The sequence below is a fragment of the Salvelinus sp. IW2-2015 genome, unplaced genomic scaffold (assembly GCF_002910315.2).
Source record: "Salvelinus sp. IW2-2015 unplaced genomic scaffold, ASM291031v2 Un_scaffold640, whole genome shotgun sequence".
NCBI classification, from domain to species: domain Eukaryota; kingdom Metazoa; phylum Chordata; class Actinopteri; order Salmoniformes; family Salmonidae; genus Salvelinus; species Salvelinus sp. IW2-2015.
In genome coordinates this window covers 819,340-828,316 of record NW_019942587.1, presented here as the reverse complement: position 1 = coordinate 828,316, position 8,977 = coordinate 819,340, and the positions used below count along the sequence as shown (strand labels likewise).

The window sequence follows — 8,977 nt, the reverse complement described above, 5'->3', positions numbered from 1 at the left end:
AAGCCCCTAAAGTAGCGCCCCCGAGTGCCAGCCGACGCGTCTAAGCACCTTTCTCATGCAAGTGTTTCACTCAACCGGGTTGCATCCAGCTGTCACCGACACACAATTAGGGATCCAGCGCAGATCATCTTTTCATTCTTCTGCTGTTCACTCATCCAAAAACACCCCCATTCCCTACATATAGCCACCAAGAGCGAAACAATACCATTGGGATGCAGACATATCATTCTATGTATTCATCTTGTTTGTTGTGTACTCCTTGGTTCGGTTGCATGACTAGAGGAGGTTCTACTCAGCTTCTTTGTGCCGAGTCTCTATATGAAAAGGAAACACAACATCTACATCATCAATCTTCAATTTTGGGTCTCATTATTAAAGTAATCATCGTAATTTTAACACACTTTAAACCAATCAACTAGCCTGGTCTGCTTAACAACAAGTGTATGCATTGCATAAGGTCAAGCACAATACCATCTAATAAAACATTTATAGTAGAGATTTGTAAGTCTAGCGACTTACTCACCGGGCTCCCAGCACTAGGGCAGTTGAAGTAATCACAGCATCATATCTGCGACATCCATCATCCTCTTTCTGCCTGGTTGAGGAGGTTGGACAGTGAGTACAGAGTCACTTCCTCTTATTCGAGCAAGATAGTACATTGGCTAGCAGCCATCACCCTGTTAGTCGTCCACTAGGGCCATCCCAGCCTGCAACTTTGCATACACTGACGATTCTCCCTGGAGAAAAATGACAGACAATATAAGCCATACCTTGGAAATTCCCATTGTTCCATTGGCAGCAAAAGTTTATCGAAGCACTGTTAAAAATCTAAAGAAAACAAATACTTTTTAACCTCAAACCTCACCTTCCATATCCCTGCTTACTTAATGTTTTTTTACACAAGTAATAAATGATCAATCATGAATAACAATCACGTGGATAACAAATTACAAAATGATAAAGTAAAGATAAGTCTTGAAAGATGCTCACCTGAACCACATGAAGCCAAAACAGAGATGAAACCACAACTACATTTCCTATAGCAGCATCTTCTGTAGCCCATCAGCTGCACTAAACCTATAAATAGGTTTACAAAAATATTCTATATCTATTTGGGGCAAACTTTATCTAGAAGAGCCCTCTCCGTCCATAATGAGCAAGCAGATGTTGTAAGCCAGATAATGATTTAGATTAATTGATCAATTAAAACATGAATACCACACCTTTAATGTAAACCATGATTCACCATTACACCAATATTTAATGCTTAATGGGATAATTAAAGAAAAGACAGCTACCTGCAACACCCCCACCACCGTCAAACACCCCTCCTATACATAAACTGTCAACATGGACATTTCCATTAGATGACAAGTTGACAGTGGCTAAATACTTAATTAAAAATACTGAAATACTACGAAGTAGTTTTTGACGGATCTTACTTCACTATATATTGCCAACTTTACTTTGACGTCCATATATATTTTGACACGCAAAATAACTGTACATTTTGACAGAAAATGTCCAATCACACAACCTTAACAAGAGAAACATCCCTATGTCATCACCTACTGCACCTCTGATCTTGCAGACTCACGAAACACAAAATGCCTTCATTTAAATGATATCGAGGTGAGTGTGCCCCTGCTATTCCATCCATAAACATAACAAAAATAATAGTTCCATATTGCGTTGCTTAATTTAAGGAATTGAAATGTATACTATTTACTTTTGAACTAATTCATATTAGCATGTCCATACTTTCATACTTAAGCATATATTAAAAACAAAATACTTTACTTTCTCCTCAAGTAGCTATTTTTACTGATGACATCACTTTTACTTGAAGTCGTTTACATAAGATCTCTTAACTATTGACATCAAGTAGCGACAATTAAGCTACTTTTTCCACCTTTGCAACGTTTCGCACCTCTCTGGTATTTTTCAGTAACCTGAATGAGCCAATGCCTTTCCACAACATTTCTCTCCAGTGGTGTGCGATTAAAAGAATGGATTAATAAGCATACTGAGTAGAAGCATCAATAGATACAGTCACAAATATTTATATTTTTAAAGAAAGAGAAACGGCTCTGATAGGATTTAGTTCCTCGATCCCTGTCACTAGCGCCCACACTCTACTACAATGAAAGTAATGCACCATAACGCTGCAAACCAACCGCTATAAACTATCACAGAAAATTATCTATTTCATTGTTAGCTTCCGACTTGAGCTAAGTTTAAAAATTTTTATTTAACTAGCAAGTCATTAAAACAAATTACTTATTACAATGACGGCCTATCCTGGCCAAAAACCCTCCCCTATCCCGACAACGCTGGCCAATCTAGCGCGCCCCCAATGGATTTCCCTATTCACGTCGTTGATACAGCCAGGATCAACTCAGGTCTGCAGTAACGCTAGCACTGACATGCAGTGCCCTATATAGACCGCTGAGACCACTCGGAACTCTTGAGATATCTTCCAATATAATTAATAACTGCTTTCAAAACATGGATAACAATGCACACTTTAGGAGAAATGAATAATACAATGACAATTTCAAACATCATATAGCAGACACAAGTTACTTTGCTGAAGGAAAAATAAAATCCCAACAATTTTAAATAATGTTTTTGGTCCAAGCTATTGTTTTTCAGTTTTTCATCCAGAAAGACAAGAAAGTGCTAAACACACTACCAGTTACTTTTTTCACAAGTCAAAAAGATTATAGGTTGCCAAGAGAGAATTCCAGTCTCAAGGCTACATTAAGAATCTTGTTGTCTGCTATCGTCTACTTTTACCTGACAGCAACTTGGAACAGAGTTCTATTTGAGTCCAGTTGTTCTCAAGGCTGTTGTTGCATCTCCCTCCCTGCAGCCTAGAAACATAAAGAGACAACAAACACACTTTATAACTGGTGAAAAACTACACCTGATACTTCAATTAAGCAGGAAAAAMCACTTATTATAACAGATGTGTAGCACTGTAAGACACGTGTTTCTCTGTTGTAGTTTTAAACCTGTTTTATTCTCAGGACCAGGACCATAACATTGAATATTGGGACCCAGGCCAACAACATATCCTGGTCTCTATTCTCGGGACCATGACTACAACATTGAGTATTGGGACCCAGGCCAACAACATATCCTGGTCTCTATTCTCAGGACCAGGACTACAACATTGAGTATTGGGACCCAGGCCAACAACATATCCTGGTCTCTATTCTCAGGACCAGGACTACAACATTGAGTATTGGGACATAGGGCACCAACAACATATTGGTCTCTTCTACATAATACAATTAAACATAAAAAAATATATACATATTTTAAAAATGAATATGCAATCAGCAATGTAAAACAAAACAAGAAAACATGAAACCACATTCCAGATAATGTTTTACAATATTTTCGTGCAAGCATTTGTTCCACGTAACAACTCACCAAAAATAAGTAGAATGGTAATGTATTGAATTTTGGGCAGGAATTTTATTTCTGAAGAGAGTGCTCGCTCTTCTCTCACTCGGTTTTGGTTCATGCAGGTGACTGTGACCCTCAGACCAGTTGGCAGAACACCCAGAATATGTTCTGGATGTTAAGATAGGAGACATTGATCAGTTTCTTGGGAAACTGAGCCTGCGGGATAACAGCCAGTCACATGCAGGAACCAATTCATGTTCTGTAGATTTTAGTTTAGCCGTATATAGGACAACTGGACAAATGTAAATGACTTAAATGTAACTGCTGGGACTGCCCCAGCAGAGCTCCCGATCGATGTGTACTATGGTGCATTGAGTTGGTTGGAAACTCTCCACTTAACTGTGAATAAACAATGATTCATTTAAGTTTGACTTCGAGTGACCCCTGTGTAGAATTCCAAAACAATATTATCAAGTGTATTTCCAGAGTGAAGAGAGAGAAGTTTGGTRGGGGAGACGTTACTGGTCGTGAAAAAACAGAAGAGTGTGAGATCTGTGGTTGACATGACCTATAAGTACTGATGACGCCTTGACGCCTCATCCTAACAACCAAATGTGTGAACATCTTTCTGGAGCACACTTAAAATACAATAAGGAAAGTTGAAAGATATCACTATTAAAATCCTTTAAAATAAATACAACAACATAATTTGACCACACCAATAGTCCTATGTCTTCTCTACTGCCATGTCCCATCAGCTACACTAAAACCTGGTGAAGGGTTTTACAATAAATATGTGAACATCTTTTAGGACCAAACTAATTCTACAAGAGGCCTATGCTCCTTATACATGTTTTATTATTATAGATAATAAAAACATAAAATGAATGTGATAAGCAGATGTTGAGCAGATAATGGATGTAATTTATTGATCTTTTGAATACATGAATACACACCTAGTATTGTTGAAACATTATTCTACATTACACAATTATTTAATGGATAATATGAGTTAATGAAATAAGATACAGCTCTGAACACCTCCACCCCACCACACACACACACCACTCCTACTCCAAGACACTTGATACATATGGATCCAGAGCTGCATTTTATGCTACACAGGTTACCATGGTAATCAGACTTAAACTGTTAGAGAATGGGAGATGAATGACTCTTTACAATATGTTTTCTATTGAAACTATCTTCAGAGAACTGTAACCGGTGCCGGAGGAGGGAGATGCTTTCTGGTGTTGTTTCAGTGACCCTGAACGAGCAAAGCTCTTTCCACATAGACAAGAGTAAGGTTTCTCTCCAGTGTGTGWGAGCTGGTGTCTAGTAAGGGCTCCTGAATGATTGAAGCTCTTCCCACACTGATCACAGCTATAGGTTTCGTCCAGTGTGTATGCGTTGGTGTGTAGTCAGGGCTCCTGAACGATTGAAGCTCTTCCACACTGATCACAGATATAAGGCTTCTCTCCTGTGTGTATGCGTTGGTGTGCAGTCAGGTGGAATATTGAGCAAAACCTTCCACATTGATCACAGCTATAAGGCTTTGCTCCTGTGTGTATTCGCTGGTGTCTAGTCAGACTACCTGAATCCATGAAGCTCTTACCACACTGATCACAGCTATAAGGCTTCTCTCCTGTGTGTATGCGCTGGTGTCTAGTCAGACTACCTGAATCCATGAAGCTCTTACCACACTGGTCACATCTATAAGGCTCTTCTCTGTGTGTATGCACTGGTGTCTAGTCAGGTCTTCGGACAGAGCAAAGCTCTTCCAACACTGATCACAGCTATAAGCTTCTCTCCTGTGTGGTATGCGCTGGTGTCTAGTCAGGTTTCCGGATAGAGCAAAGCTCTTCCCACACTGATCACAGCATAAGGCTTCTCTCCTGTGTGTATACGCTGGTGCACAGTCAGGTTTCCTGATTGATTGAAGCCTTCCCACACTGATCACAGCTATAAGCTTCTCTCCTGTGTGTACACGCTGGTGCGTACTCAGGTTCCGGATAGAGCAAAGCTCTTCCCACACTGATCACAGCTATAAGGCTTCTCTCCTGTGTGTAGCGTAGGTGTGTAGTCAAGGCCTGATTGACTGAAGTCTTCCACAATCAAAGCAGGGGTAAGGCCTCTCCCCTGTATGAATTATCTGAGATTGTAAGGTTTTAGATGCAGCAAAACTCTTCCCACACTGAGAGCAGCGGTACATTTTTTTCCCAGTGTGAATCTGCTTGTAAATGACCAATTCCCTCTGTTTAGCAGAACTCTTCCCACAGTCAGAGCAGCAGTGGTGAGTTTCTTCCCTATCGTCTCTGCTGTGTTTCTTGAGGTGTTCTGATCTGGAGAGACTCGTCTTTCCTTGTCAGCATCATGATGTTGTCGAGGCCCCAGATGATAAGCCCTTCCACTGAGAGAGCAACGGTTAGGGCTGCCCTGTGAAACAAAGACATTGAATAGCATGGACATCTGAAATCAGGCTACTGATGGAACTTTGATAAATGCTGAAAATTGGCAATCTAAATAAATGTTACTACACAGCAACATGTTAGTTTTGAGAAGCATGAAGGAAACTTGCGCTGCTCGTGCTAGAACATATGCAGATTAAATATGCCTCTATGAATCTGATGAAGGCCTTGACGTGTCCTATAATTTGAAATATTGCTCAGAAAAACAGTGTTTTTAACAGCGTCACTTCGATTGTCAACTTTAGCTGTTTTGTGGTGGAAAACTGAGCAAGTCAACCATTTACCCATACATAGACATGCTAGTAAATCTTTGAACAATTCATTTTCTGGATTGCATTAAATTGACACTAACTGTTGCAAAAAAACAAGCTTCCATTCCCCGTCACAAGTGAATGGTGCTGATTCCCCGTCACAAGTGAATTGGTGGCTGATTCCCGTCACAAGTGAATTGGTGGGCTTGATTCCCCGTCACAAGTGAATTGGTGGCTGATTTATGACTATTTTACTGTCAACCCTGTTACTTTATTGGCACATAGGCACTTAGTATAGTTATATTTTTATTCAATGTCTTGAGATGGGAAAAACATGTTTTTCATGAAATTGAACATGTTCTTTTTATGACAATGTTAAATATATATATTTCAACTAATTTTAAGTTACTTTTAAAATGGTGAACTACCCAGATATTTCATCAATATATCATTAATCAATGAATGACTAAAGTGCAAGGAGATGGCAGAATTCTGATATGACATCATTGTTTTAGACCATCTACTGAGTTTGGAACTACGGTGTGCGACATGGTTCAATGTTCCAATATATCAGCACAATCTACTTTTTGGATTTTTCAAATCGCCGCCGTTTTGAAGCAAAATTGGGATCATGTTTACTGCGCTATGACCATACCAAAAAACAGTAAAAAAAAAAAAAAGAACAATGTTAGAATACAGTGAACTTAGCAAAACAAGGAATTTGTGGTAAGTACATGCGGGCCGCCATCTTTATGCACCTCCGCTATTGTTCTCAGAAGCAGACTGTAGTCTAATCTACACACCATGGTTCTTACTTAATGAAATCAAATCCCCATCTTCCTCATCTTCTCTCTCAGTTCCACTCTGCCCCGGTGTTTTCCTGCAGTCGACAAGACCCAGCAGTAAAGCGGAACTGGGAGGCGTTTGACATGGGGACTCCGGGAGGGTGAAGGGGAACGGGCTAGCGTTGTCCTGTTGGCCGCAAGAAGTGTTAACGTGTATAATTAAACAAAATATTGTATTAATTTAGTCTAAACCTCTGATTGATTTGAGTGCATCCCTTAAATCTAATTTTTCTTGAAATGTTCAATCGTACACTACAACCCACAAATCTAAGAGCATTAGATTGGTGGAAGCTTGGGCTAGTTTCCACCATATATCTCATACCAGTCATTTCATTTCAAACAGCAATTTAGAGGCGAAGCGAGATGGATAACTGGGCCCAGAATCTGGTTTCTGACTTATTTGATCGAAWATAAATGTCGTAACGATTAGGTTGTTAGGAGTGTATTGATAAAAGTAGAACACTTTATATGGGAGTAGTGCCTGGTCGTCACTAGTCATAGAAGTCATAAACCACGCCCATTTCTACAATGGATCTTATTACAATTTTATTTTAACCCTAACCATACTACTTTTTTATTTAACCTTTATTTAAACTAGGCATGTCAGTTAAGAACAAATTCTTATTTACAATGACGGCCTACACTGGCCAAACCCGGATGAAGCTGGGCCAATTGTGCGCCGCCCTATGGGATTCGAACCAGGGTGTCTGTAGTGACGCCTCTAGCATTGACACGCAGTGACTTAGACTGCGCCACCCGTTGCGCCACTTCTAACTTTATGCCTAACCCTAATAAATAAAAACACGATATAGACATTTGACTTTGTGGCTGTGGTAACTAGTGGAAACACGCACATCTGCCCTCATTGCATATTACTGTCCCACGTGATCTTGACTCTTCACGATTGCCTTACATTTTTTAATATTTTTTTTCTTTGTTCGAGCGGCCACTTGAGCATCTGGTCAAATAATGGATAATGTGTTCGAAATCAGTGAAGGAATGTTAACATGTGCACACTTTGTGAGGAAGGAGAGATAATTAGGTTATAGCCACAGATTCCTAAACAGGCTACTTTGTTGAAGTTTAAAAAAATCCCAACAAGTTTTACTGTCTTTTATTTTATTTTGTAACGACATTTAACCGAAAACAGGAATGTGGAKGTGCAAAGATGATGAAAACTAGGCCTAGACATTTTATACAGCACAGCAGGCATATACTGTTAAAACCAGACTTACCCGATCCATTGTGGAAGCTATTGTTTCTTTGTAAGACATGAAATGTGGTCGGCTACAACAGTACAGTTAGGCTACTTTGTTRTCTTCTTCTTCTTTAAGGTTTAATGTCAGACTACGCCTATTGGCGTATTACCGCCACCTACTGGACGGGTAGTGAACGGGGGGGAAAAGTCCATTGGGAAATGAATGCGGGAGGGGGGGATACAGTACACATCAATCATCATTATACACAAAAACAAAAATGTTGTTAATCCCCAAATTCCCGGAGGGGCGGCGCCATGTGAGGATGTACTTTTCTGAGCTCCTCACAGAACATTTAAATATTTGGGCAGATTGTATTTCGGGGTCCCGAGTGGCGCAGCGGTCTAAGGTACTACATCTCAGTGCTAGAGGCGTTACTAATGGACCCTGGTTTGATTCCAGGCTGTATCTCAACTGGCCGTGTTTGGGAGTCCCAGGGTGGTGCACAATTGCGCGCCGAGCGCTGGGAGAGGACACGCACGACTCTCAGGGTCGGAGTGCAGGGGAAGGTGAAAAGAGGATTAGGTCTATCAGTCTTGAAAATGCTGGAGCTCGCACGAGCGAATGCGCCCTCTAGAGTGCTGATAAGGTGCTTAATAACGATAGCAGACTAGGTTGGTACATTCTGGACTGTGGAACAATACAGCCCCTACACGGGCTGACGATGCGGGGAGTGCCCTGGAACTGGAGGCCTGGTCCTACTGTTGGTCTGAAGCCGCGGCAACCTTCACGGTTATCCT

General features: G+C 40.5%; 1 long non-coding RNA gene and 1 pseudogene across 1 annotated transcript; both read right to left on the bottom strand.

The window, feature by feature from the left end:
• Positions 1-4,320: 4,320 nt before the first annotated feature.
• LOC112068665 (zinc finger protein 135-like) lies at positions 4,321-5,758 on the bottom strand (annotated as a pseudogene).
• A 61-nt stretch (positions 5,759-5,819) lies between these two features.
• Positions 5,820-8,306, bottom strand: LOC139023971 (uncharacterized). The gene is made up of 3 exons (XR_011475202.1): positions 8,217-8,306; positions 6,938-7,108; positions 5,820-5,853 (listed from the first exon to the last, which is right to left on the bottom strand). It is a non-coding gene; the product is annotated as an uncharacterized lncRNA (long non-coding RNA).
• Positions 8,307-8,977: the final 671 nt, after the last annotated feature.